The 6,084-nt window shown below is 38.4% G+C and overlaps 1 pseudogene; it reads right to left on the reverse strand.

Annotated features, from left to right (window-relative positions):
* Positions 1 to 1,039: 1,039 nt before the first annotated feature.
* Positions 1,040 to 2,072, reverse strand: LOC105478986 (olfactory receptor 6P1-like; annotated as a pseudogene).
* Between the last annotated feature and the right edge of the window lie 4,012 nt (positions 2,073 to 6,084).

The raw sequence follows: 6,084 nt of genomic DNA on the forward strand, positions 1-6,084 counted from the left end.
AAGAAAAATTTCTCTAAGCAATTCAAGCAACTTTCCAAAAATCAAAGGAACTTGCTAGAATACCTATGATTCAGGCTATGAACCTGAGACATCCCAATTGCCATAGAGATATCTGCATCCTATCTATGGCTCTTCAATCTTCTTTCTTATGAAGGCATTTTCTGTTCTTAGAGTTCTTTGACTAGGAACACAATTTAAAATATTTGACAACTGGTATGGCCCTGGCACTAATTAGTTAAAACGGGTGCTGGCCACAGTGAAGGAGAAGATCTATATACAAGCTTTCTAGAACATTTTACCTACTACCTGGTCAATATTTGTTAGGTCAACAAGCTTTATATCTCCCTGAGATTCAAAGAAGGGAGATGGAGAGGATATTTAGTCATATTGAGTTGTGAATATACAGCTGAATATCAGCACTGCATCTCTCTCTGCTTTTACTTTCAACGAATATGAGTTTTGTAGAGGTAAAGTGTATTGATGAGATGATATGAAATTTAGTTCTTGGGGTATAACATACTTGTGCAGTTTCCTATGAAAGTGGGATTTGAGAATCTGGATCTTTGAAATTGTTACATTGAAGTCTACCTAATTTTTTTTCTTGGCATGTCCACCAGTAAGTTCCCTTTTTTTCCTCACATTATATTTTCACACTTATAAAATAATGGGCTTGGTCTAGACTAGGGAATCCCAAACTGTCTATGAAATAGGAATTCCCAGGAAGTTCTGAAAACTATTCACAGCAGGGTCACATTCCAGACATACTCAGTAAGACTCTCCATATATTTTTTTGGTGGGGGGGAATCTTTATTTTAACAAATTTCCAGTTGATTATTGTGTAGCTAGTCCAACCTCAGTTTGAAAACCCCTGTAAAAAATAAATGATTCATAAACTTTCATTTCTATCAGAAGGTCCCAGACAATATTTAAAGAAAATGTTGGCAAATTATATTTGTGTTCCCTTTAAGCCCATTCTGATTCCTTAAGGAAGCCCTATTAAGATTCTGCAATTTTTGCCTCTCCCAGGACCTGTTGTATATCAGTCTGGAACATCCCTAGGATAGTGACATCTGCCCATCACTGTCTTCCTGAAGGCATCCTTCACCTCCTTGTTCCTCAGGCAGTATATGACTGGGTTGAGGGATGGTACAATGATAGTGTAGAGCACAGAGATAATCGTGTTGTGGTTGAAGGTGTACATGGCCTGGGGCCATGCATAGGTGAAGAGAGTGGAGGGATAGTAGATAACAACTACTGCCAGATGAGTGGCACAAGTGGAAAAGGCTTTGTGGCGTCCCCTGGAAGTAGGGACCCTCAGGATGGCTGCAATGATGGCAGCATATGATGAAACCACAGCCAATAGAGGGAGGAGAATCATCACCAGGGCCAGAAGGAAGTCTACTAGCTCTGTTTGCTCCTTGTCAGAGCAGGTGAGGTTGAGTAGTGGGGAAATGTCACAGACAATGTGGTTGATAATGTTGGGTCCACAGTAGGACAATTGGGAAATAAAGAGACGCTTTATCATGGAGCTGAAGAAGCCACTGCCCCAAGAGGCAGCAGCAAGGCGAGTGGCCAGACTGGAAGGCATGAGACTAGGGTAATGGAGGGGTCCACAGATGGCCAGGTAGCGGTCATAGGCCGTAACTGCCAACAGCACACATTCAGTACAGGCTAAGGCAATAAAGAAGTAGAGTTGGGTCATGCAACCTACATAGGAGACTCTACCATCCTGGGTAAGAAAGGCTGCCAAAAGCTGAGGAATGGTAACATTGACGTACCATAGCTCCAGGAAAGAGAGATGACCAAGGAAAAAGTACAGGGGCAATGAAAGCTTTGAGTGAGCCATATTGTGAAGACAATGAGTGCATTCTCCAACAATGTCAGAAGGTAAATTGCACACACACAAAAAAGGAACAAAGAGGAGCAGCTGGAGGGGTGGAGCGGTAGGGAATCCCCCAAGACAAACTCCTCACCATGGCCTCCACTCAAATTTCTCATGGTCTCTGTCCACTTAAGTGCCTAAAATAAATCACAGGAAGAACAAGAGGTTTGAAAGACAGCTGCAACAAACCACCAACATACCCTCACAGTTTATAACCACTGAAGATGCTTAGTGGTATATTAATTATTGTATCATTTTTCCTCTTCACTTTACTGTTTTGTCTCTCACCTTATAGGAAACGTTAACGTTACTCAATTACCTAGCAATCTTAACTACAGTGGGTATTTGATAAATACTTTCTGAGTGATTTCAGAACTGCCTTGGCATTTTGATTCTTGTTTTCTTGTCCAGGACATGCTCTTCCTTTACATCCCTTAGAAACAATCATAAACTCCTAAGCTTACAGCACCTTTACTCAGTATCTGTTGAATGAGTGAATAAAAGAAGCTGTGACCTCAAGCTGGAGCCTACAAGCTTATTTCTCAAGGGAAATTATACTAAGAGGAAATAACTCAAGGAGATTTCTTGAACTATAATGCAAGACAACATGGCAGTATGAAGTTGGTTTGAAAAATATTCATTTCCAAATGGAGAGACAATTCAATGCAAAGAAAATTATCTGGAGATAATGAAGCTCTGCTCCAGAGAACAGTTATTTTTCCATTCACTTTACATATATATTTGAATACATTTTTAGTGCTAGCATTAGACAGTCTCATTTCCAGGAGGTATAATAGGTTAAAAAATGGACCTTCTAAAAGTTGTACATGTCTTAATTCCTGGAATCTGTAAATGTTACACCATATAGCAAATATTTTGCAAATGTGATTAAATTAAAGACTTTGAGATGGGGGCTTATCCTGGATTTTCTAGGTGGGCCTTAAATACAATCAAAAAGGTCTTTACAAGACAGAGACAGAGTGAAATTTGAAACAGATGGACAGAGGAGAAGGCAATGTAAAGATAAAGCAGAGAGAGATTTAAGGATGCCGGCCTTGAAGACTGCAATGCTTTGGCCACAAGATCTTTATCTTGAATGAATGCCCACAGCGATCAGAAACTAAAAGAGGTAAGGAAGAGTGCCCTGAATTGAGACAAGTGATACTGATTTTGGATTTCTGGCCTCCAGAACTGTGAGACAATAACTCTCTGTTGTTATAACCCACCACATTTGTGGCAGTTTGTTACAGCAGCCATAGGAAACTGATGCAGCTGGTGAGGCAGGAAAATGAAAGAGGAAGTCATTTTCCCAACCATTCTTCTGTGCTTTTCCAGTCTTCTATTAACATTGCCAGTGACCTGACATTTCCAGAGAGACCCTGGTAAAATTACAAGTGTGACTTGGGATTGGGTCACATGTCATTAAGCATTTTCATTTTTGGTGTGATTTAAGTACCTGTCTTTAAACATTATTTTCCTCTAAGACACTTAAGAAATGATATACTAATTTGCATAGTTTTAACTTGACATCAATTTTTTTGTAAGGATGAGTCCTTGCTGTGTTGTTCAGGGTGGACTCAAACTCCTGGGCTCAAGGAATCCTTTCACTTCAGCCTCCTATGTAGCTAGGACTACAGACACAACATCTATTTTTTATCAGACATTTATGTGGCCACAGGGAATCTAATTTTTTACTGCATTATGATAATCGAACTTTTAAATGAAACTATTATATTACTTCTTTATGTATTCAATGAAATCTAAATATCAGTGCTGTGGTAATGATATCCATTGATACTTGTTTAAACAAGTACACAAATGAGCATATCTTTGTAAAACTGGAAATTTAACATCGTTTATTTCACCAAAGTCACAATTCATGGTATTGTAATATATTTATAATTGCAAGTCTTTTATTGATTTCTCTGTGTCTACCTACATGTTTTTTGTTCCTGTACTTTTAAGACTATGAGTGCTTCATGTATACATATGTAACAAACCTGCACGTTGTGCACATGTACCCTAGAACATTAAGTATAATAATAATAATAAAAAAGAACATGTGGTACACATACACCATGGAATACTATGCAGCCTTAAAAAGGAACAAGATCATATCCTTTGCAGGGACATGGATGGATTATCCTTAGCAAACTAACACAGGAACAGAAAACCAAATACTGCATATTCTCACTTATCAGTGGGAGCTAAATTATGAGAACACTTGGACACATGGGCGGGTGGGACAACAACATACACCGGGGCCTGTTGGAGGTTGGGGGGGATGGGAAGAGGGAGAATATCGGGAAGAATAGCTAGTGGATGCTGGGCTTAATACCTGGATTATGGGATGATCTGTGCAGCAAACCACCATGGCACACGTTTACCTATGTAACAAGCCTACACATTCTGTACATGTACCCCTGAACTTAAAATAAAAGTTGGAAATTAAAAAAAAAAAGACTATGAGTGATTTATAAAAGATTTTCTCTAGCTGTTATATAATTAGAATACATTTACCTAAAGCAATTACATATAAATAAAACATTTAAAAATATATTGGACAAAAATTTTTTAATTTACTGGAAAACTATCTCATAATAATGTATATTATGCTTTTGTCCAATGTTTGTGTGCATTGTAAGACTTATTACCACAATGAGAAAGATTTTAGCATCAATTCTATTCTGAATTTTCATTTTGGAGGTGTAAACCCTAAGAAAACTAATTCACATATAAGTGATATTGATGTACCATAGCTCCATGAATGGAAGTTAGTTTTGTTATAGAAATAACACTAGATTATTTAAACTTTTTATTAGTTGTGTGCCAGAAAATATCCAGTAACATATCATCAAAATTATTTTCATTCATCTATTAACTGACAACTTGATTAGCTTCTATTTCAATTGCGTTGAAAGGAATAGATTGTAAATCACTGACCTGCAAAAGGATTTGATACCCAGTTATTAACCCTTTACTTTCTCAACACTGACATTGGCATTGGCACTAACTTACACTCTTGGACACTTCCATATGGCAATATTTTGCTATGTCTTTCCTTGTTAAAAAAAATTGAAAGGAGAAGTGGGAAAGGAAAAGACACTTTCTTTAGCAGATCAATTTTAAGAGCTCTTAAGGGAGTTGAAGATGAGAGAATCGGTCCTTTGGAGCTATTCCTGCCTGGACATTAGAAGATTTTTTTTTTTATTTTTGTACCCTCAAGTGTCCAAAAAAGTCCAGTTTGGAAACAGTGACTTTAATGTATCAGATACTTTTCTGAGTGAGAGTTTAAAGAGAAAGTATGTGTGGTAAGGTTAGGGACAGGGTAGGAAGGAAGCCCACCATGACTCAGGAGTAGGTAATAACAGAGGATGGGAAAAACTTGAAAATGATGGCTGGAAACTCTCAAGAGACAAGGTAAGGGAATTGAAATGCTAAGGCCGACTGAAAAATGACAGAACATCTGAAGAGGGACTTGTCCTCAACCCTCTATTATCAGTGTAATAGAGCAGTAGCAAAACATAGTAGACACTCAATAAATATTACTGGAATGAGTTTCAGTCTTGATTTGTATAGCTTGAATTCACATCATTCAGCTTCATATTATACTTTGAAAATATAGATAATTGAACTAAAGGAAAACTAGCGTTCTTTTCCAGTTATTGCACTGCAAAAAATTGGTTGAAATTCCAACTTACCAGGTCAGTCCTGAGGGATGTGGAAGAGAAGTTGTTGGAAAATGAAGTGAAGGGTGGGAAGCAGCCTTAGAAATTTACTGACCGTTCACAAATTTGTTGGAAGCCAATCTTGCTCTGTAGCCTATCGTGGCTTGATTGTCTGGTGATTCAAAGACAAGCCTGCAAGTTGGTCCCCTTGTGCCCAGAGGTGCCCATACCCCTACCTCCTGCCCACTCTCAGTGATATTATATCATCATCTTCGTAAGTTTCAAGCAAGCTCAGTTGCTCAAAACTGAACCCTTTTTGCTATTCCACCTGGCCTGCTACTGCCAAGAACTTTCTTCTCTGACCAAGGCAACTTCAGCCCCTATTGTCCACCAGAAATGATCTGTTATTTTATTCTTTTCCTACTCCCAGTCTGCCCTCCCTTTTTGAAGAGGCCCTCCTCAATAGACTACTTCTGAATCATAGTACTCAGATCCCTTCTGTAGCTCTGAGTGTATCACGGCACTGTGCCCACT

The sequence above is a fragment of the Macaca nemestrina genome, chromosome 1 (assembly GCF_043159975.1).
Source record: "Macaca nemestrina isolate mMacNem1 chromosome 1, mMacNem.hap1, whole genome shotgun sequence".
Classification (NCBI taxonomy): domain Eukaryota; kingdom Metazoa; phylum Chordata; class Mammalia; order Primates; family Cercopithecidae; genus Macaca; species Macaca nemestrina.